Below are 25,251 nucleotides of genomic sequence, written 5' to 3' on the forward strand. Positions count from 1 at the left end.
CATACCTCAATATTGTAAAAGCTATCTGTGCTAAGCCTCAGGCTAGCATCATTCTGAATGGAGAAAAATTGAAGGCATTCCCTCTAAAATCTGGAACAAGACAGGGATGCCCTCTCTCACCACTTCTGTTCAACGTAGTTCTCGAAACACTGGCCAGAGCAATTAGACAAAAGAAATTAAAGGCATAAAAATAGGAAAAGAAGAATTCAAATTATCACTATTTGTAGATGACATGATTCTATACCTAGTAGACCCAAAAGGGTCTACAAAGAAACTACTAGAGCTAATAAATGAATTCAGCAAAGTGGCAGGATATAAAATCAACATGCATAATTCAAAGGCATTCCTGTATATCAGCGATAAATCCTCTGAAATGGAAATGAGGACAACCACTCCATTCACAATATCCTCAAAAAAAAATAAAATACTTGGGAATCAACCTAACAAAAGAGGTGAAAGACTTATACAATGAAAACTACAGAACCCTAAAGAGAGAAATAGAAGAAGATCTTAGAAGATGGAAAAATATACCCTGTTCATGGATAGGCAGAACTAACGTCATCAAAATGGTGATATTACCAAAAGTTCTCTATAGGTTTAATGCAATGCCAATCAAAATCCCAATGGCATTTCTTGTAGAAATAGATAAAGCAATCATGAAATTCATATGGAAAAATAAAAGACCCAGAATACCAAAAACAATGCTAAGCAGGAAGTGTGAATCAGGCGGTATAGCGATACCAGACTTCAAACTATACTACAGAGCAATAGTAACAAAAACAGCATGGTACTGGTACCAAAACAGGCGGGTGGACCAATGGTACAGAATAGAGGACACAGAAACCAATCCACAAAACTACAACTATCTTATATTTGATAAGGGGCTAAAAGCATGCAGTGGAGGAAGGATAGCATCTTCAACAAATGGTGCTGGGAAAACTGGAAATTCATATGCAACAAAATGAAACTGAATCCCTTTCTCTCGCCATGCACAAAAGTTAACTCAAAATAGATCAAGGCGCTTGATATCAAATCAGAGACACGGCGTCTGATAGAAGAAAAAGTTGGCTACGATCTACATAATGTGGGGTCAGGCTCCAAATTCCTCAATAGGACACCCATAGCACAAGAGTTAATAACTAGAATCAACAAATGGGACTTACTCAAACTAAAAAGTTTTTTCTCAGCAAAAGAAATAATAAGAGAGGTAAATAGGGAGCCTACATCCTGGGAACAAATCTTTACTCCTCACACTTCAGATAGAGCCCTAATATCCAGAGTATACAAAGAATTCAAAAAATTAAACAATAAGATAACAAATAACCCAATCAACAAATGGGCCAAGGACCTGAACAGACACTTCTCAGAGGAGGACATACAATCAATCAACAAGTACATGAAAAAATGCTCACCATCTCTAGCAGTCAGAGAAATGCAAATAAAAACCACCCTAAGATACCATCTCACTCCAGTAAGATTGGCAGCCATTATGAAGTCAAACAACAACAAGTGCTGGCGAGGATGTGGGGAAAAGGGTACACTTGTACATTGCTGGTGGGACTGCAAATTGGTGCGGCCAATTTGGAAAGCAGTATGGAGATTTCTTGGAAAGCTGGGAATGGAACCACCATTTGACCCAGCTATTCCCCTTCTCGGTCTATTCCCTAAAGACCTAAAAAGAGCATACTACAGGGACACTGCTACATCAATGTTCATAGCAGCACAATTCACAATAGCAAGACTGTGGAACCAACCTAGATGCCCTTCAATAGACGAATGGATAAAAAAATGTGGCATTTATACACAATGGAGTATTACTCTGCATTAAAAAATGACAAAATCATAGAATTTGCAGGGAAATGGATGGCATTAGAGAAGATTATGCTAAGTGAAGCTAGCCAATCCCTAAAAAATAAATGCCAAGTGTCTTCTTTGATATAAGGAGAGTAACTAAGAACAGAGTAGGGACGAAGAGCATGAGAAGAAGATTAACATTAAACAGGGATGAGAGGTGGGAGGAAAAGGGAGAGAGATGGGAAATTGCATGGAAATGGAAGGAGACCCTCAGGGTTATACAAAATTAGATACAAGAGGAAGTGAGGGATAAGGGAAAAAAACAAGGGGGAGAAATGAATTACAGTAGATGGGGTAGAGAGAGAAGAGGGGAGGCGAGGGGAGGTGAGGGGGGATAGCAGAGGATAGGAAAGGCAGCAGAATACAACAGACACTAGTATGGCAATATGTAAATGAGTGGATGTGTAACCGATGTGATTCTGCAATCTGTATACGGGGTAAAAATGGGTGTTCATAACCCACTTGAATCAAAGTGTGAAATATGATATATCAAGAACTATGTAATGTTTTGAACAACCAACAATAAAAATTTAAAAAAAAAGAAGAGTGAAGAAGGTAGCATCACTATACCAGAACTTAAACTATACTATAGCAATAGTTACAAAAATAGCATGGTATGGGCACTAAAGTAGACTTGTAGATCAATGGTACAGAATAGAGGACACAGAGACTAACCCACAGAATTACAGTTCATTTACAATAGACAAAAGTGCCAAATAAATATATATTGGAGAAAAGATAGCTTCTCCAATAAATGGTGCTGGGAAAATTGGAAATCTATAAGCAACAAAATGAAGTTAAACCGCTATCTTCACCATGTACAAAACTAAACTCAAAATGGATCAAGGACCTAGGAATTAAACCAGAGACCCTGCATCTAATAGATAAGAATTGTAATGCATTCTGCTGCCATGTATTTAAAAAAATAAAATGAATTAAATTTTTTAAAAAAAAGAACAAGTGGGTCCAAATATTCATCATGTGGGATTTTGCCCCAACTTCCTCAATAAGACTCCTCTAATACAAGAATTAATATGAAGAAATAATACATGAGATGGATTTAAACTAAAAAGCTTCTTCTCAGCAAAAGAAACAATCAGAGAGTTGCATTTTGGTGGCAAATCTTTACCCCTCACACATCAGATAGAGCACTAATCTCTAGGATATATAAAGAACTCAAAAAGCTAAATAGCAACAACAACAACAACAATAAACAAATAACCCAATCAATAAATGGGCCAAAGACCTGAATAGACACTTTTCAGAAGAATACACACAATCGGTCAACAAATATATGAAAAAATGTTCAACATCTCTACAAATAAGAGAAATCTAAATTAAAACCACTCTAAGATTTCACCTCACTCCAGTCAGAATGGCAGCTATTATGAATACAAACAATAATAAGTGTTGGCAAGGATGTGGGGGAAAAGGTACACTCATACATTGATGGTGGGACTGCATATAGGTGCAGCCAATATGGAAAGCAGTATGGTGAATCCTAGGAAAACTGGGAATGGAACCACTATTTGACCCAGCTATCCCACTCTGCAGTCTATACTCAAAGGACTTAAAAACAGCATACTACAGGGACACAGCCACGTCAAAGTTTATAGCAACACAATTCATAATAGCAAAACTGTGGAGCCAACCTAGATGCCCTTCAGTAGAAGAATAGATAAAGAAAATATGGTATATATACACAATGGAATATCACTCAACAATAAAAGAGAATAAAATCATGTCATTTGCAGGTAAATGGATGGAGTTGGAGAATATAATGCTAGGTGAAGTTAGCTAATAGTATAAAACCAAATGCTGAATGTTTGATAAAGGAGGCTGATTCATAGTGGGATTGGGAGGGGGAGCATGGGAGGATTAGATGAACTCTAGATATGGCAAAGGGGTGGAAGGGGAAGAGAGGGCGCATGGGTGTAAGAAAGACAGTGGAATAAGATGGACATCTTTACCCTAGTACGTTTATGAAGACATGAATGATGTGAATATATTTTGTATACAACCAGAGATATGGAAAATTGTGCTTTCTATGTGTAATATGAATTGCAATGCATTCTGCTGTATTATAACAAATTAGAATAAAATTTTTTTAAAAAATTAAAAAAGATCACAATACAACCCTTGGATAATGTTATAAAAATTGTTATTTAAATATTCAAAAGTATGTGAATACAAAGATTGTATGAATTATTTTAATAAATTCTTTTTATTTTTCTATTAAAAATAAAAAGACATTTTAAACAAAACTTTGAGCCAGACTTTTCTTTTTATATATATATATATATATATATATATATATATATATATATATATATATAATATTTTTAAGAACCAACAATTCTGAATCTATGCAATCCTCCTGGCAAGATTCCAGAGACAAATGGGGAAGACTCACTCTCTCCCCCTTCCTAGATTCTCCAGTTATTAGATGTTGACTTGAAACATAAAAGCTGCATTCAGAACTCAGATCTGCAACTCTCAATGGGGTTTTCTCTGACACCTTGGGGAAGCCTTTCAACCTCCTGGCCCATGGGAGCCTTAGGCACCTGGAAACTATCTATGATGGAGCTCATTCAGAAAAAACTGTAAGTCCTGGGAGAACAGAAGATTTGCTCAAATCACGTGGGAGCCCTTTTGATCCACAAAGATCCCTAGTGAGGTAAGGCAGGGCACAGTGCTCTTCATTGCAGTCTGAGCTAGTTGGACAATAGTCAGGTAGTTGGAAAGCAGCCAGCTCTGAAAAACAGATATATGTAAGATTTCTAGGAATAGAAAATACCATTGATTTGGGGGTACCCTGAACAGGCTGCCTCTATCATACAGTCAATGGTGTCTGTTATAGGTTGGGACTGGGCTGCAACTTTCTTTAAGAATAAATTTGTACATGGGTTTTTCTACATACTTGAGTATACTAGAGAAAGACTGATGTGGGAAATGATGGGAAGGGGTTATATCAGAGAATGTGCTGAGCAAACCTTAAAAATCCATACATTTTCTTCAAAATTCATTCTGCTGAAAGCAGTGAGCAATGCTTTATATCATTTACATTAATAAAACCTTCTGGGGTACATATATTTGAGGGTTTAATGAAAGCATTAAAACTTCATAATTACTTGGATTTAAATGTCAGAGCCACTAATTGTTAGTAGAACAGCTACGGGAAACTAACTGGATAATCTTAGCTACTTTTCTTATCTATGCCATAAGTAGGATTATCTCCTTGAAGACAAAATGGGGTACAGCCAACAGTACAAATAACAGTATCTAATAGATGCTCAATGCATATTGGTTTATATTATTTTGTTTTCTTAAAGACATGGATAAGGGATGCAGGATGGATAAAATCATTATAGACAATTTGTTTTATTAATCTCCAAAAACATAGGTAAGTTTCTTCTCCTTCATTCCCTACTAATTTCTCCAAGATGGAGTCAGCAAAAAATAAGTTCTAAATGAATTTTATATTGTTGGAGAGGATCCCAGATATATCTCAGATTTAACATTAGTATCAGGAAACTATTAGCACATACAGTGTTTGAGGATTTTTGCAGACTATACAATATTTATACCAAAAGTTGTATAGTGATCGTAGAATGATTACCTTAAATTTATTCTAAAATTATTTTTTACAATGATAAAATGTTTTATTATTTTCCCCTTTATTATTTATTCACTCATTGGTATGAAAAAAGTATGGAAATACATCATTTGTATTCAGTAAGAATATATAATATAAAAAGGAGATAGACATGAAGAGATATAAAATACAATATGAGAAAAAATAATTGACAGGTAAGTACACCTACTATAGGGACATCAAGGAGGGTTTCCATGATCATCCAAAGTATCTAGGAAAATAATCCAGAGGAATTTGATATGTGAATAGAATTTCATTTCTAGCAAATAATTATTATATGTTTTTATGTTTGAAAGTACCAGGCAGAACAAAGACACAAGGTTACTAATACAATTGGTCAGAAAGTGACCAGTGTGCTATGGAGAGAAGTGGAGAAATGTGTTTCAATGTTTATTTAAATTTAGCAATATTTTACAAAAGCATGAGAGGCCACATCTTATCCTAATGCTGTGGTTTGCATTTTTTAATTTATCCAATTGCATTTCTGCATTATTTATTTTGTTATCTTAAACACCAGGGGTAATCATGAATACATGTAGACAATTAAGAAAAGACTAATAATGGTAAAGGTAAATTATATGTTCTCTATGATCTTTTCTACCTATCACACATTTTAGACTTTTCCTATGTTGGGTGTGTATTCATTTAGATTTCTTTTTGTGTCTAAAAAATTTCTGTTTAATTTTAATTATATTATCCATAAATATATATTTATATGTATATTCTGATAATGAAACATATCAAATTAATTTTTACTTTTATTTTACTATCCTTCATATCAGTTCAGATAAATATGCCTTTTTATTTTCAGTTATACTTAGTGCACCATAACATAAAGGTAGCACAAATTTTTAACTTAACTGCTACTTTCATAAAGGATGGTGGCTCTTAGTCATTTTGAATGATTAAATTATAGTTTGATAAAAGTAAGAGCATTTTAATAACTAAGAGTTAAAATTCTTTGTCCCTTAAAAAATAGTTAGTAAACAAAATGAGGGAAGAGATTTTGTTGCTGTTGTTATGTTCCAAAATCATTCCCCTTTTCAATTATTCCTGTAAATCTTTGATGAAAAAACTAAAAGTAAAAGAATAAATTTACTCTGAAAAATATTATTTGATCATAATTATTGTATCATTACAAAATTCCAGTAATCTGATTTCCCTATATTCTTGTTCTCTCTAATATAGCCCTGGATAAGTAATGGCATCCCAGAACTTCCAAAGCTCCGTGGACACTGTTTCCATGGGTGTAAGAGACTCTGACATTCAAATAGTGAGAGTAAGCCAAAACTTTCTTTGTGAAACTTCAAAAACAGTAGCTAAAATTATCAAATCATTGCAATTCAATACAACCCAGTGTGCTGTACATATTCCAACACTGACTTCCTTGGACAATGACTTAAAAGAGTTGCTTTTCATGATCATCAGTACTCCATAATTATAAATATCTATAATAGTAATTAAAGAGTGTCTGGAACAGCACTGATCATATTTCTTAAAAATAAAAGTTAATAAAAAAGACAATCTACTAAGGGGCCTACATGATTTAAAAAAATGTAGTTCTAAAAGTCATTTCTCAGAAATGGAACTAGTGCAATAAGCAAATTGCAGTATGGAGCTGAAATGTTGTCACGAAATGCAGAAGTGTGTGGAGAAGGGAAAATTGTGAACTGAAGCTTAGGTGGATGCTTAAGTACACGCTTAAGCTTAGTAGGTGCATAGGTACAGAGTGCGCTTACCCAAGAGCAAGATTTTTAACTAATTACATAAATTAAGGAAGTGATAGAAACTCACGTCAAGAGTAACCAACAACTGTGTGGCCTGAGGAGAGTCATTAAAGTACAATGATTTGTTTATTTCCTGAAAAACTGTGTCAGCCGTCTCCTGTTATCATCCTGATGAGTCTCATGCAGTTGTGAGTAAACCTCCCTGGTGATCATTCTATAAATGACACATCTGCTCAGTGTTGGTTGTCCTGTCTCAAAGCCATACACTGTTGCTTGGAATGTGTATAAACTACCATTTTACCCCAGGCCCCCCCAAAAATAAATTCTTTATTTGCAACTTTCCTCTTGTCTCACTATTATAACTACACTCTCTCTTACTCCTAAAAATGTAAGACTCTTAAACATTCTTTAATTCTCAATTGGTATCATGGAACATGATAATTTAATTATCCTGGATCATGGTGAAATTTTCATATATGTATTTATCTATAGTTTTTGGTACATAAAAATTTTTTCCGCATTTAGCATTTGTATATCAGTACTTACAAATTCCAAATTCATATATCAGTGAAAATATCAACATTTATGTATTTGTAAAAATGATTAAAGTTAATCTGGGAAAGGTTAAAAAGATTCCCATGATTTGGTACATGTCAATAAGAACGAGTGGTCCTTCCATCCTCATCCTCAGTGTAGACAGCACCTTCAGGCACTATTTTCATCCTTTCCTGCTACTTTCTTCTCAAGGCAGATTGACTGTAATTGAACCTGACTCTACAGGTGATAGAAAAATTTCTATCTCAATATTCACAGGTATGGTAATTACTCCATGACCCACATTGCTTTACAATTTGCTTTCTTTGACAGTCTGAAAAGTTTATAAATTATTGAAAAATATATAAATTGTTATTTTTTCAGTTTAGAGGAAACATCCATGAGAAGAACTGGAATATCTGAGCCTTGTGATGTCAGCATACAATAAAACCAATATCCATCCATCAATCTTCGTTCTCATTGGCATTCCTGGGTTGGAGGCTGCTCACATCTGGATCATTCCTTTTTGTTTGGTTTACCTTTTGGCCCTCCTGGGAAACTCTTCACTTCTGTTAATCATCAAGACAGATCCCAGCCTCCATGAGCCAATGTACCTCTTCCTCTGCATGTTGGCTGCTGCTGACCTTGTTGTGTGCACTACAGTTGTCCCCAAACTTCTCAGCCTCTTTTGGTTCCATGATGGAGAGATTCCCTTTGAAGCCTGTCTCACTCAAATGTTTCTGATTCACTCTTGCTCCACCATGGAGTCTGGCTTCCTCCTGGCCATGGCTTTTGACCGCTATGTAGCCATTTGTAATCCACTAAGACACTCAGCTATTCTGACACACAGTGTAATTGGAAGAATAAGTCTAGCTATTGTCCTCCGGGGTACAACACTTCTCAGTTCTCACCCTTTCCTGCTTCATTGGCTTCCCTACTGTAGAACCAACATAATTTCCCACACCTACTGTGAGTTCATGGCCCTCATCAAGATTGCCTGTGCTGAGACACGAATCCGCAGAGCCTACAGCCTCATTGTTGCCTTCCTTACTGGAGGAGTGGACTTCATACTGATCATTTGTTCTTATGTGCTCATACTCCACACTGTTTTCCGCCTCCCATCCAAGGATGCCAGGCTCAAAACCCTGGGCACCTGTGTCTCCCATGTGTTATCATCTTGGTGTTCTATACCCCAGCCTTCTTCTCTTTTCTCACCCACAGATTTGGGCACCAAGTAGCTCCTCATGTCCACATATTTGTGGCTAACATCTATCTTCTTATACCACCCATGGTGAACCCCATTATTTGTGGAGTAAGGACTAAGAGAATACGAGACAGATTTCTTAAATTGTTCAGTTTTTGAAAGCCTCTCTATTGAAGAATTTTGATTTTGATTAATATCTGAATAAAACACTGTTAGCTGGGTGCGGTGGTGCATGCCTATAAACCCAGTGACTTGGGAGTTGAGACAGGAGGACTGTGAGCACAAAGTCATGCTCAGCAAAATAAGACACTAAGCAGCTCAGTGAGACCCTGTCTCTAAATAAAATACAAAATAGGCTAGGGATGTGGCTCAGTGGTTGAGTGCCCCCGAGTTCCATCCCTGGTACCCCAAAACAAACAAAAACAAAAACAAAACACTGTGTTATCTGTCTTAGAATGTGTGGTTATTCCTTGAGCTTCTCTTTTCATTATCAGATGACTAAGGATTTTCTGTAGGAAATGATTTATCCAAAGACAATGTGTTTTGTCACAGATGTGTCAATTATGGAAGCATACCAGTAATGTTCTTCAAGTAAATCGTGGCCTTAATCTAAAATGAGAATCACATCATTCTTCTCAATAATAATTATTTTAATATAATGACTTTGGCTGACATGCAGTGTATATGATATTATGAATTAACATTAATACTTATTTACTCTAATTATAGAAATCATAGTCTGAACATATTTAAGGATTAAGTTCAGAAAAATTAAAAATAGGAGTCTGCAAGAATATATCATTGTCTTTTTCTCAGTGTTTTAAAATTTTAATTTAATTTTGTTTTATGTTTTGAAGATATGGTCTCATTATGTTGCCTAGCCTTGTCTGCAATCCTCCCCAGTAATTGACACTGCTGGTGTATATCACCATTCTTAGCTCGTGAACCATTCTGACAACCCTCTTAGTACTTCCTAGGATGTTATGTTTAGATTTCTGCTTATTCCTATGTTATTCTTCCCTAACTATTTTGAGAGATCTTACTTAATCATCAATTTTTTTTCTATATTTGAAGACCAATTGCAATTGACCCATTTATGTTTCATATGTCCAGGAAAATATGCTAAATTCTTCAGTGATAATGAAATTCCAGTGTCTCTCTCTGAAATTTTAAATTTTGAGATGATCATATTTATTTTTCTGCAATGTAAATTATTTAATAGGAGCATATGTGGAATGATATTTGACTATTTTAATTATATGACTCTGAATATTTTATATTCTCATGGTTTTCCTGGATATCTAAACTTTTTGAAATCTATTCAGCATTCTGGGGAGTGATATATCAAAAATTACTAAAACAAAGAAAGTATTTTGATATGTTGTCTGCTATTCTCTTTAGGATTTTTTCAGGTCATTTTTACTTTAAGTTCCTCTTTAGCTAATGTGCATGAAATTTGTAGCAAACATTGTACTGAGACAGGTGTATTCCAAGTACAACTCTTTATCAAACTGTTCTTTTCTCAAAAACAAAACTAAACAAAAAAATTGTGTGGGAAATAATCAGAAACAAGAGAGAGAGAGAGAGAGAGAGAGAGAGAGAGAGAGAGAGGAGAGAGGAAGGATTAGAACTAAATCAACATCACACAGGACAGTAGGTCATTGTTAGACCTTTGTGACATACTACCATATTTACACACTTCTTTTTCTTCACCTTTTAACTAACCTCCTTTCTTCAGTATGTAATTTGACATTCAACATACACTGTTCCTAAATAAAGATGATCTTTTCTCTTATCAGTTCCTCTAAAGACTTCATTATTTCACCCTCCTGCTTGAACTATGCTTTTGTAGCTTCCCAATTTGTTTTTCCAGTTATAATATTCTGTTAATCTATTAAATTCACTACCCTACTCCTCTTTAAATGTTATTACTGTAAAACATCTATTGGCCAAATTGTCATTAATTAATAGATAACTATTCTTTCTCACTGATTTCTTTTAAGTCTTATGCATTTCTTTGTTTTCTGTAGTTTCACATGGATAAATCTCACAGGCATTATGTTAAGTGATGAAACTCAGACACATAAAAACCACATGCTACATGAATGTGTTTATATGGAACTAAAGAAAAGACAAAACTGCAGTGGGAATAGTGTCCTGTCACTCATGCTTTAAGGTTTTCCATGCAATTTTTATAAGCAGACTAAAATAAATAAATACTGTTGTTACAACATGCATAAATATCCTTTAGGATATTATGTTAATTAATCAAGGCACAGAAAGACTATACTGCTTGTTCTCATATAACAAACCTAGAGAAGCATAGCTCATAGAAACAGGAAAATAGGATAATAAGAGACTAGAGACCTGGGGCCAAGCATACATGATGAAATAAATGTAATATTTAAATGAGAGAAATGAGCTGGAGAAATCTTGTGTATGCCATGAGGGGGATTGTTAGCAACAATATATTGATACTAGAATATAGTTAAGGAAACTGATCAGAAGTGTTTCAACTTCCAAAAGTAGTAAGTACAGTGCAATCTACATATTAAATAACTTGAATTAACTATTGTAAATGTATACACAGGTCAACACATCGTGTTGTACACTGTAACTAGGCAAAATTTTTCTTTGAAATTAAAAGAATGAGCAATTCTGCCCATAGACATATACCTATTTGTATATTTACAATTTCAAAGTCAATTATGCTCTATAAAATCACTTGAATTCTTAATTAGTAAATATATGGAACTATTCATTACAGTGTTCGGTTCATATGAGTCTCAGATCATAGTATTTTCTCAAGTGATCAAAGTATCTATCTATCTATCTATTTATCTATCTATACTTTGTATATAATAAACATACATATGTTTTATGAAGAATATCTCATTTAGTATATAGTTCTTACAAACAAATCACATAATCTGATTTAGTGCCAGGCACTGAAGGGAGCATTTGTATTATATAAGTATTTATGCTAACATTCTGGTATGATGCATCAATTTTCTCAGTATTGAAAACTTGCTCTTCCACATAGGTATTTGCCTGTGAAAAAATTAGCAGTCATTTTAAAAATCCTTCTGCTGTGTTCTTATAGGCAAAGCTGCCTGTGTTAGAATGTGTCATTTTTCATGCCTTATGACCTCTTCAAACCTGCAGTCACATGCATCAGTCAAAAAGAATTAGCCACATTACAACCCTGGTTAACTTGAATGTAAATGACTTTGTCTTCCGACCTCACAACAAAGCTGTACTCTATACCGATTTTTAGTGAGTGATATCTCAAGAATACACAAATGTGCCATATTCTTCATCCACTAGGAATGCAAATTTCAACAAATTTAGTTTAAATATAATTGACTTTTATTAGTGATCCAATAATTGGGCATCATCCTGTCTCAAAACAGAAGGAGCTCTGTTGGGCAGAACTGAACTGTTGGGTTTGTAGAGCAGATTGAGCAGGAACAAGAACACAGAATAAGACAAAGAACTGAGTTGGTTAAGATCATTTTACTTTCCTTGTAAGGGTCCAAAAAAAGGGATTTCTTTATGCTTATGGGTCAGGTCAACTGGTCCCTTTCTTATTGGTTGCTATGAATGTCTAATTTGTGGGAGAAACTGACCTGCTTGGAGATTTCCTATTAGCATTTCACTTAATTATACTACACTTAGCACAAGTGACACCTTGCTATTTTTTCTGGGATACTCTTGCCTTGTGCAAGGCCTCAGTCCGAAACAATGACCTCCAGCAAATTTTATGTAACATAGCTTTCCCATATCTCTATCACACATGATAAATGTTGCTTTAATACGTCCCAGATAGGCCTCATATACAAGTAAGTGAACTCCTCCTTTCTTTTCTGGGATAACAATTTGGATTACCTTTGAAATTATAATCTAAAGAACTGTAACCCATTTCAGGATGAAAATTATCTAACAAACTTATTTTCTCCATAAGGTACATGAGAAATTTCTGGCACCTAGGAACAATGCATAGAACTTCAGCACTGTACTTGCAGGCTACTTTAAAGATTAGAATTCTTAAAAAAAAATAGGAAAAAGATATTGAATGTATGATTATGACAGGTAGCATAAATGACATTCATTCATATTATGAGCTAAACTAAATCTCAGATCCTTGGTCAACCTCAGCTTGGACCATCCATGTCTGGAATTGAAAATATGACAGATATTTGCATGTTGAAAATGACTTTGGCCATCAACATTTACTTAGGATTTCAAATGCATTTAAGGACTAGACAAATTTTCAATTCTCAGTCTCAATATATATCTGTAATTTATATTAAATACATGCTTAAGATGTACATGAAGAATAAAAAGAATCAATATAAAATGACAAAATCTCAAGTTTTACAATTAACAAAATTGGGGTCAAATTTTCCATATTAATGTTTAGGTAAAATTTAATTCTCATCATTTTGTTATTTAAAATGATAAAATTATTTTATATGAGATTTATTCTGATTGTTTATGAAATCAATATGTTTAATATCACAACACAGAACTTGGAGTATGATATAAAAGTTTTGAAATCTAATGTGATACAAATATTCAAAATTACATAAACAGAAAGCTATGATATAAAATTATCCCTGATAGCCAGATTGCATAGACTATATTAGTATATTTTTATACCTTCCTACTAAAAATAAAAAGACATTTTAAACAAAACTATGAGTCAGAATTTTCTTATTTTATACCTGCATCTTATATATATATCATACACACACACACACACACACACACACACACACACACACACACACATACACAATTCTGAGTTTCCACAATCAAGCTGAGATGCTGAGATGAAAGCTCCCTAGGCAGATGGTGAAGACTCCCTTCCTCCCACTTCTTGGATTATCCATTCACTAGATGTTGACTTGAAACATATAGAAACTTCATTCTGAACTCAAATCTGCAACTCCCAATGGCTTCTTTCCCTGACACAGTGGGAAAACATCCACCTCCCTGTTCATGGGAACTTAGGAACCTGGAATCTGTCTATGACTAAGCTCATTCAGAAAGGGAGAACCCAAGATGTGCTCAATCCAGGTGGTTGCTCTTTTTGATCCACACAGAGCCCTACTACAGTAACAGTTACTCTTACTACATCCCAAACTCGTTGGACAATAGGTAGTTTCCAGGGCTCTACTGAGAATAGCCATGCACTGAAAAAGTGATGTGTGTAATATTTCTAGGGAAAACAGATGCCATTGGTTTGGGGGTACCCTGAACAGGCTGCATTTGTTGTGCATCAATGCCATCTCTACTCTTTTATATCTTGGGACTGGGCTGCAACTTTCCTTAAAAATACATGTGTATGTGGGTTTTACTGTATAATTCAGTACATCAGTGTAAGACTGATTAATGAAATGATTGGGGAATATGTATCAGAGGAAATTCTGAGCAAATCTTGAAATCTATGCATTTTTAGCAATGCTTCATCCTACTCAAAGTAGTCAGAAATGCATCATGCCATTTTACATTTATAAAACCCTATGGGGTACATATGTTGCAGTATTTAATGGAAGCATAAAAATGTCATAATAATTGGGGTTCAAATGTCAGATCCATTAGTGACAGTAGAATTTCTCTAGGAAACCAATTGTTTGGTCTTAGCTGCTTTTCTTATCCATGTCATAGTAGAATCACCTACCCTAAAACTCCCTTGAGTACAAAATGGGGAAAAGCCAACAGTACAACTAATATGGTATCTAACAGATGCTCAATTAATGTCAGTTTATACTATTTTATTTTTGTGAAGAGATGGATATGGGGCACAGGAGTTCCCCAAAAGTCATTACAGACATACATTTATTCTTCTCCAAAAGTATGCATATGTTTTTTTCTCTTACATTCCCTCCCAATTTCCTTATCATGTAGTCAGAAAAAAAATGTTGACTAGATTTATATTGCTTGAAATTTATCTCTGGATATGTCTCAAAATTTAATATTATAATCAAGATATTGTTAGTGTAGCTCAGGGTTTGAAGATTTTTATAGACTATACTATATTAATGCTGATGAATTTGTAGTGATTTATTATTGCTTATCTTAAAATTATACTGAAATTACTTTCCAGAAAAATAAAACTACTACCCACCTTCCCCTTTTATTCTATATTAACTCAATAGAGTGAAAAGAAAATATATGAAAATATATCATTTCTACCTAGCAAGCATCTGCAATATAATGAAAAAAAGACATGATAAAATATAAAATATAATATGAAAAAATATGATTAAGAGTCAAGTGCACACCATAGGGACACAAAGAAAGTTGTTCATGATTGTTCAAGTGTCTAGAAAAATTACCTTAGAGCAGTTGCTATGTGAATAGAGACTTTACTTTTAGTCAGAAGCTATTAAATGGTTTTTATCTTTGAAAAAAAAACCACATTGAATAATAACACAGCACAATTGCTATTATTGATGGAGAAAGTGATGAGTTTCCAATGGAGATAAATGTGGCGAAATGTATTTCAATGGTAAGAAAAATCAGTAATACAAGACATGGGAGACCTTATTTATATCTTATGTATATCCCTGGTTTGCATTTTCATGCAATTAATATAATTTAGCTCTGCATTATTTATTTTATTACCTTAAACACTACAGGGGACCACAAATATGTTGAATACATTGTGGCTATTATAAAAAAAACACACTATATTTGGGCTGGGATTGTAGCTCAGGGGTAAAGCACTTGCCTAGCACAGGTAAGGCCTTAGATTCAATTCTCAGGACCACACAAAAATAAATAAATAAAATAAAGGATAAATTCTTTTAAAAAAATCACACCATAGTGACAAAGGTAAATTATTTTCTGTCTGTGCTCCATTGTATTCATCACACACTTTAGACTACTCCTAAATTGGGTGTGCATTCATTTAGCTTCCTTTAGACTACTCCTAAGTTGGGTGTGCATTCACTTAGGTTTCTTTCTGTGTCTAAAATTATTTCAACTTAAGTGGATTTATATTATATCCATACATATATGTTTTATATGTATATTCCAAATAATAGTGGAAAATAGCAAATCAATATAAATTTTATTTTAAAATATTTAATATCAACCCATAGCAATATGCCTTTTTATTTTCAGGATATTGAGTATACCATAATCTAAATGTGTCACAATTTTTTCAATTCAACTATTATGTTTATGAAGGATGGCTACTATTAATAATTTTAATGATTAAATTATTATTTGATTTTTTAATATAAATATTGAATTATTAAACAATATTCCAATAATCTAGTTTCCTATGTTCTTGTTTTGTCCAATTTATACCCTGGGTCAGAAACAACATTTCCAGACTCCCCAAAGCTCCCCTGATGCAATACGCAGCTGTTCCACAGGTGAAAGAGATTCCCTATTCCTATAGAGTTTGAAGGTCAAATAGTGAGAGCAAGCAGAAATTTTGGTTGGAAATTTTTGAAGACTGGCTTAAGGATTGCATTTTATAATCACTAGTACTCCATAACTATGAATATCTATAATAATAAAAAAGAGATTCTGCCATAGTGCCAATCATATTTCTAAAAAGGAAAGTCAGAAGAGAATGCCTTCTAAGGGACCTGTATCATTTTAAAGATGCTGTTCTAACAATCATTCATGAGAAAAGGAACAAGTACAATAAGCAAATTGCAGTATGGAGTTAGAGGCGGTGTTACAAAATATATAAGTATTAAGAGGAAAGGGAAAATTGTAAACTAAGGCTTAGAGTAGCAGATGCATGGGGAATGAACTCACCCAAGAGCAAGTTCTTTGACTATTTACAGAAATAAAAGTAAGTGATGAAACCTCAGACTTCAGGTTATAATCATGTTGTTAATAATATTCTTCTAAGGTGAAGAGTAACACACAGCTGTGTGGCCTGAGGAGAGTCATGAAAGTACAATCATTTGTTCATTTCCCAACACACTGTGTCAACCTTCTCCTGTTTTCATCTCACACAGGTGTGAGTAAACCTCCTTGTCATCATTCCATAAATGGCACATCTGCTGTATGCTGGTTTTTCAGCACTATTTCAAAGCCAATCTCTGTTGCTTGGCATATGTATAAATTACTATGGCTAAATACTAAAAAAAAAAAAAAAAAAAAAAAAAAAAAAAAGATTTATCTATTTAAAACCTTCCTTCTGCTCACATTTATAACTTCCCTATTTCTTATTCCTCCAATCACAAACTCTAAAACATTCTTTAATTCTCCATTGTAAGCCATATGATAGGATTTTGACATATTTAAATTTGAATTTTCATCTTTATAACTTTTCCTCATTTATTATCCACACATCACTCATATTACACATTAAAAATTCTTATATCAATGTCAATGTATTGGTGAAATTATTAAAACTATTCCATGCATGCTTTAGGAGATTCACAGTATTCTTGTTAAGAATAATGAATTAAGTATACCTTAGTAAGAAAAAAGAAATACTTCTAGAAGATCTGACTACACACACACAAACACACACACACATACCCCATCTTTATCTATCTTTAAGTGGTAATAATATCTGATTCTAATGAAAAAATTTCTATCTAAAATTCGCAGGTATTGTAATTACTCTGTGACCCACGTTGTCTTACAATTTGGCTTCTTTGACAGTCTGTAAATTTATATATATTATTATTTTGTCAGTTTAGAGGAAACATCCATGAAGAGTAAACTGAAATATCTGAACCTTATGATGTCACCATACAGTAAGACTGATGTCCATCCATCAAACTTCATTCTCATTGGCATTCCTGGGTTGGAGGCCACTCACATCTGGATCTCCATTTTTTCTTGTTTGATTTACTTTAGGATCTACTGGGAAACTCTTCACTCCTGTTTATCATCAAGACAGATCCCAGCCTCCATGAGCCAATGTACCTCTTCCTCTGCATACTGGCTATCAATTAATTACCTTGTTGTGTGCACTACAGTTGTTCCCAAACTTCTCAGCCTCTTTTGGTTCCATGATGGAGGGATTCCCTTTGAAACCAGTCTCACTCAAATGTTTCTGATTCACTGTTGCTCCAATGTGGAGTCTGGTTCTTCCTGGCCATGGGTTTTGATCATTATATAGACATTTTTTAACCTATTAAGACACTCAACTATTCTGACACACAGTGTAATTGTGGAAATAGGTCTAGCTATTATATTCCTGGGTACAACACATCTCAGTCCTCACCCTTTCCTGCTATGTTGGCTTCCCTACTGCAGAACCGATATAATTTTCCACACCTACTGTGAGTTCATAGCTCTTTTCAAGATTGCCTATACTGAGACATGAATCTGCAGAGCCTACAGCCTCATTGTTCCCTTCTTTACTAGAGGAGTGGACTTTGTACTGATCATTTGTTCTTATGTGCTCATCCTCCACACTGTCTTCTGCCTCCATCCAAGGATAATAGACTCAAGAACCTGGGACTTGTGTCCCCCATCTCCCTTGTCTGTGTCATGTTAGTGTTCTATACCCCCAGACTTCCATTCTTCTATATTCTTCTATACCTCCATTCTCACCCATAAATTTGGGCACCAAGTAGCTTCCCATGTCCACATATTTGTGGCTAACATCTATCTTCTCATCCCACCCATGGTGAACCCCATTATTTATGGAGTAAAGATCAAGAGGATAGAGACAGGTTCCTTAAGTTGTTTAGCTTTTGAAAGCCTCTGTATTGAAGTATTTTCATCTTTGATCAATATCTAAATAAAACACTGTGTTGTCTATCTTAAAATGTGTGGTTTCTTCCTTAAGGTCCTCTTTCATCATCAGATGGCTAAGAATTTTGTCTGTGAAGTAACCTATCTTAAAGACAATATGTGTTATCACAGGTGTAAGTACTGATTATGAAAGCATAGCAGGAGTATTTTCCAAATAAGTTGTGGGTTTATTCTAAAATGAGAAATCATTATTCTGCTCAATAACGATTATGTAGTCACTATGACTGACATGCTGTGTATCTGAGAGTGCCAATTAACATAAATACTCCTATAATATCAGTATAGAAAACATGAGTCTGAATTCATTTAGGAATTAGGTTTGTAGAAAAGCAGGAGTCTATGCAAAAGAATCACCATAAGCTGTATTTTCCAGCAGCTTCTTCGGTTTGTTTTTTGTTTGTTTGTTTTAAATTTCTTTAGTTGTAGTTGGATACAATACTTTTATTTTATTTATCTATTTTTATGTGGTGCTGAGGATTGAACCCATCTCCTTGCATGTGCTAGGCAAGCTCTCTACCATTGCCCCAGTTTGTTTTTGAGATGGAGTCATACTATGCTGCCCAGCTTGATGTTCAAGCCTCCTGAGTTAGGGGAAGTTTTCATGTGTATCATTGGTCTTACCTCCTGAGCCTTTATGACAACACTCTTACTTCATCCTAGGATGTTATGTTTAAATTTCTGTTTATTCCTATATTACTGCTGATTACTTGTCTTTTGAGCGATTTTAGTTTGTCATTCATTCTTTCTCATATATGAAATAAAAACTCGCTATATTTGCCCTATTTTATATATAGTCAAATCTCACTGAATAGGGTTTTCAGAAACAGTGTTCCACAAACTCATGTGCTGAAACTGCTCCTTCCACACTTCATAATCACCCTTAGTTTTAAATGTAGTTCACAAATGTTTATTGGTGACAATTCACTGGGGAGACTGAAATGCCATATGCAACGTTTGTAATACAGTAAGGGTTTCTGTGGTACACTCAATAAATAGACCTTTTTATTTTCCATTGTGATTCCTGAAAGGATGGAGATAAAATAAAAGCAGAGAGGTGTTCTAAACAAATAGTATCTTTCATATTGATGAAGACTATTTTGGAGGTTTTGATAGTAATCATTTCATTAAATCCTAGAGATAGACATGTATTCCTAATTGGAACAGGAAGATATACTGTATGGAAGAAAATGGAGAAACACAGGACTTCTACATAAAGATAACTTACTCGGAAGTGGAAGGGAACTTCTTAAATAAACTCACTAACTTTATTATTTCCCCATATTTTTTATTGGTTCTTTATAGTTATACATAATAGTGGAATTCATTATTACATGTATATGTACACAAAATATAACAATAGAGTTTGGCCAATATCATTCCTCAGTATTTCCCCTCTCCCTCTTCTCTTTTCACCCCTGATCTCTTTTCTCTACTATACTGATCACCTTTATGAGCACCTACACCAACTTTCGTTACTTTTTTCTCTTTAGTTTCCACATATGATGGAAAACATAAGACCCTGGAATTTCTGAGCTTGGCTTATTTCTCTTAATTCTGTTTTAGTCAGCTTTGTCATCACTGAGACCAAAAGACAAGAACAACTTAAAGGAGGAAACCTTTATTTTGGCTCATGATTTCGGAGTTCTCAGTCCATGGATAGCTGACTCCACAGCTAATAGGCCCAAAGTGAGGCATAACATTATGGCAGAAGGGCATGGCATAGGAAAGCAGCTCAGGATATGACAACAGGAAGCAGAGAGAGAGCTCCACTCATCAGGGACAAAATATAAACCCCAAAGCCATGCAGATAGTGGCCCACCTCCACTGGCCATACCCTGCATGCCTACAGTCACCACTCAGTTAATTCATATGAGCAGATTAAGTCAACAATAAGGTTACAACTCTCAGAATCTAATCATTTCACCTCTGAACATTCTTGCTTTGTCTCACACATGAGTTTTTGGGGTTCAACACATATCCACAACATAACAACATATTGTTCTCAAGTTCCATTCATTTTTGCAAATAACATAATTTCTTTTTTCTTTATAGTTAAATAAAACTTCATTGTTGGGCTGGGGCTGGAGTTCAGGGGTAAAGCACTTGTCTGGCATGTGCAAGGCACTGGGTTCGATCCTCAGCACCACATAAAAATAAATAAATAAACAAACAAACAAATAAATAAATAATGGTATAAAAAATCACATCAATCTTTAAAAAAATCTCCATTGTGTATATATATATTTCATTTTCTTTTTTATTGATTTTATTATTTTTTAAATACATGATAACAGTGGAATGCATTATAATTCTTATTATACATATAAAGCACAATTTTTCGTATCTCTGTATATAAAGTACGTTCATGCCAATTTATGCCTTTATACATGTACTTTGTTTTGGGGGGATTACAATTCTTAATTCACGTATATACCACAATTTTTCATATCTTTGTATATAAAGTATGTTGACACCCAGTTCAAGTCTTCATACTTGTACTTTGTATAATAATGTCCATCACATTTCACCATCCTTGATAATCCCCTGCCCCCTCTCTTTCCCTTCCACCCCCACTTCCCTATCTAGAATTAATCTAATTCTACCATGTTCTCCCTCCCTACCCTACTATGAGTCATCCCTTTTATATCAGAGAAAACATTTGGCATTTGTTTTTTGAGGATTGGCTAACTTCACTTAGCATTATCTTCTCCAATGCCATCCATTTACCTGCAAATGCATGATTTTGTTCTTTTTTAATGCTGAGTAAAATTCCATTGTGTATATATGCCACATTTTTTAAATCCATTCATCCACTGAAGGGCATCTAGGTTGGCTCTACAGTTTAGCTATTGTGAATTGTGCTGCTATAAACATTAATGTGGCTGTGTCCCTGTAGTATGCTGTTTTGAAGTCCTTTGGGTATAGTCTGAGGAGAGGAATACCTGGGTCAAATGGTGGTTCCATTCCCAGATCTCCAAAATCTCCATAATGCTTTCCATTCTGGCTCCACCAATTTGCAGTCTCACCAGCAATGTATGAGTGTACCTTTTTCCCCACATCCTCGCCAACACTTACTGTTGTTTGTCTTCAAAATAGCTGCCATTCTGACTTGAGTGAGGTGATAACTTAGAGTAGTTTTGATTTGCATTTCTCTGATTGCTAAAGATGATGAACATTTTTTCATATATTTGTTGATTGATTGTATATCCTCTTCTGAGAAGTGTCTGTTCAGGTCTTTGGCCCATTTGTTGATTGGGTTATTTGGTTTTTCAGTGTTTAGCTTTTTGGATTCTTTATATACCCTAGAGATTAGTGCTCTATCTGATGTGGGAGGGGTAAAATTTGCTCCCAGGATGTAGGCTGTCTGTTCACCTCACAGATTGTTTCTTTTGCTGAGAAAAACTTTTTAGTCTGATTCCATCCTATTTATTGATTCTTGCTTTTAATTCTTGTGCTTTAGGAGTCTTATTAAGGAAGTTGGAGCCTAATCCCACTTGATGAAGAATAGGGCCTACTTTTTCTTATGTCAGACGCAGAGTCTCTGGTTTAATTCCTAAGTCCTTGATCCATTTTGAGGTAAGTTTTGTGCATGGTGAGAGATAAGGGATTAATTTCATTTTGTTGCATATGCCAATTTATGCTATCTTTTCTCCAGTGCATGTTTTTGGCACTTTTGTCTAATATAAGATAACTGTAATTTTGTGGGTTAGTCTCTGTGTCCTCTATTCTATACCATTTGTCTACCAGTCTGTTTTGGTGCCAATACCATGCTGTTTTTGTTACTGTTGCTCTGTAGTATAGTTTAAAGTCTGGTATAGTTATGCTCTTCACTCTGTTATAGTGATGGCTTCACTATTCCTGCTAAAGATTGCACATCAATCTTTAAAAAAAAAATGGGCTGGGGATGTAGCTCAAGTGGTAGCGCGCTCACCTGGCACGCATGGGGCACTGGGTTCGATCCTCAGCACCACATAAAAATAAAATAAAGATGTTGTGTCCACCAAAAACTAAAAAATAAATATTAAAAATTCTCTCCTCTCTCTCTCTTAAAAAAACAATATTTTTAAAAAAAACCTCTATTGTGTATACACATCACATTTTCTTTATCCATTTATCCATTGATTGACATCAAGACTCATTCCATCATTTGGCTATTGTGAATTATGCTGATATACACATGAATATGTATGTATGCATTACTATAGTATAATGACATTAATATATTTAGTATAAATTCCAAGATACTTAGTTTATTTTTTTTAATTTTTTTGTGGGTTTTTTTTTTTTTTTTTGGTCTTTTTTGGAACTGAGGGTTGAACTCAGTTTATTCTTACCAAATTTTCAAGTTTATCACCCCTTTTTCAATAGCATAGAGTGAATAAAGATATGGAGAAAAGGTTAGCTTTATAATACCTGAAATAAAGAGTGAAGAAAAGCCAGGCATGGTGGTACAGGTCTGTTTTCAGCAGCTTGGGAGGCTGAGGCAGGAAGATCATAAGTTCAAAGCCAGCTTCAGTAATTTAGCAAGCACCTAAGCAACTTGTGAGACTCTATATCAAAATATATTTTTTAAAAAGGGTTGGAGATACGGCTCAGTGGTTAAGTCTCTGGGTTAAGTCCTTGGTATACAAAAAAAGAAAAAAAAAAGTAAATAAAAATATTTTGCTTCAGTAGTTTGAAAAAAATGTTTCAAATAGGCTGGGGTTTTAGCTTAGTGGTAGAGAGCTTGCCTATCATGCATAAGGCCCTAGGTTTGATCCTCAGCACCACATAAAAATTGATTCAAGTATATAAATATTCATTTTTAGATTAAGGACATGATGCTGGAATAATAACATCTAATAATTATACAGTCTCTTCTCTATTCTTTATGTATCTTATCCCAACAATTCCTTACTCAAACTTGACAAGAATTGTAGCATTAATATGATATTTTTATGGGTGCTGTGGTGCACGCCTGTAATCACAGTGGCTCAGTATGTTGAGGCAGGAGGATTGCCAGTTCAAAGCCAGCCTCAGCAAATTGAGACACTAAGCAATTCAGTGAGACTCTATCTCTCAATTATATACAGATTAGGACTGGGGATGTGGCTCAGTGGTTGAATGCCCCTGAGTTCAATACTGGTACCTCCTTTCCCCAAAATATGCCTTTTTACAAATAAGGAAACAGAAGCACAGAGAAAGTATTTAACTTTCTATAGTTATAGAGGGAGCTAAGATGAAGGCTGTATTTGAACCTAGGAAAACCCACTAGGTTTTTCTCCCTAGAACTCCATCAATTAATTATCAGAAAAACTGGGAATAGGTCTAGACACCTGAGAAAGTCTTCATCACAGGTCTGACATAGTAGAGGAAAATAGATGCCTGTATATGGTAGGAACTATACCCACCCAATTGCTTCTCCCTTCTCTTCCCAGAGGAGCAAGAGTCTTAAGTTACTGGGGCATAGTATACATGAAGAATCATTGCTGCTAAGAGAAAGGAGCATCAACAATCCCTCTAGCCATAGCATCTGGCAGGATCATCCAAAGTCTCCAACAGCTCAGGGAGGGGTACAATCACTGGGAAGCCTCCATCCCCAGGACCCAGAAACGGCACCAGCCTAAGACTGAAGCTCACCCGGCATAGAATATAATAGAATATCCCCCAGTTCCCACCACCAGACAAGCAGGGGTGAAGCAGCAGCAATCCAATCCACTGAGAGAGCCTCAAGAACTTGGAGGTTAGACTGATCTCTGATTCAGGAGGAAAGGGAAGACCTCAAGCTGACAGCAGGGTAGACATTGAGAAAGGCCCTCTATAGCTTGTGCTGCAGTCACTACAGACTTTGATAGCAAGAAGAAGAGATGGATGAATCAAATAGTTGTTTACTCATTAAATAAATTGAATGTGTAGTTAGCAGCCTAACAGAAAACTCCAAGCCCAGATGGCTACATTGGGGAATTCAACCAAGTTTCAAGAACTATGTACCAATTCTACACAAAATGACCAATATTTAGCAAGAGAGTAAAGACTTCTAAATTCACTCAACATAAATGGGGCAATAAAATTTAGAGGTTATTTTCTAAGTAAAATAAATAGAAAGATAAGGGATGAGTTCAATATCACTGAAGGAATCACAAAGCATAACTGATAGATTTATTTCTAAAGGAATTCAAGTTCAGAATTCAATTTTGATACAAATTTCTTTTAAAAATTTGTGACATCATATTTTCTATTGTAATAGAGTGGGGTTTTTTGTATTTGTTTGAGTGTTTTTTATGAAGAGCACGCTAACAAATCTCCCCTTACAGTTTTAAATGATTATTTGTGATTTAAAAACTAAGCAGTTCTACCATAAAAGTATTTTAAGAAACTTAGGCTTTTCTAAGATTTCATAAATTTTCCCTTGAATTTTTTCCTCACATAATGTCAAAAATGTCACATGGATCTAGATAACACTGAGGGATGATATATAGAACTAGAGTTCCATTAATACAAATAAACAAAAGCCCACTTAGGTTGTGATAGACCTGGAACATCACAGG

The 25,251-nt window shown here is 34.7% G+C and overlaps 2 pseudogenes; both read left to right on the plus strand.

Annotated features, from left to right (window-relative positions):
* The first annotated feature begins 5,867 nt into the window (after nucleotides 1-5,867).
* LOC114098320 (olfactory receptor 52D1-like) lies at nucleotides 5,868-9,133 on the plus strand (annotated as a pseudogene).
* An 8,536-nt stretch (nucleotides 9,134-17,669) lies between these two features.
* LOC114098584 (olfactory receptor 52K2-like) lies at nucleotides 17,670-18,710 on the plus strand (annotated as a pseudogene).
* Nucleotides 18,711-25,251: the final 6,541 nt, after the last annotated feature.

The sequence above is a fragment of the Marmota flaviventris genome, chromosome 9 (genome assembly GCF_047511675.1).
Source record: "Marmota flaviventris isolate mMarFla1 chromosome 9, mMarFla1.hap1, whole genome shotgun sequence".
Lineage (NCBI taxonomy): Eukaryota > Metazoa > Chordata > Mammalia > Rodentia > Sciuridae > Marmota > Marmota flaviventris.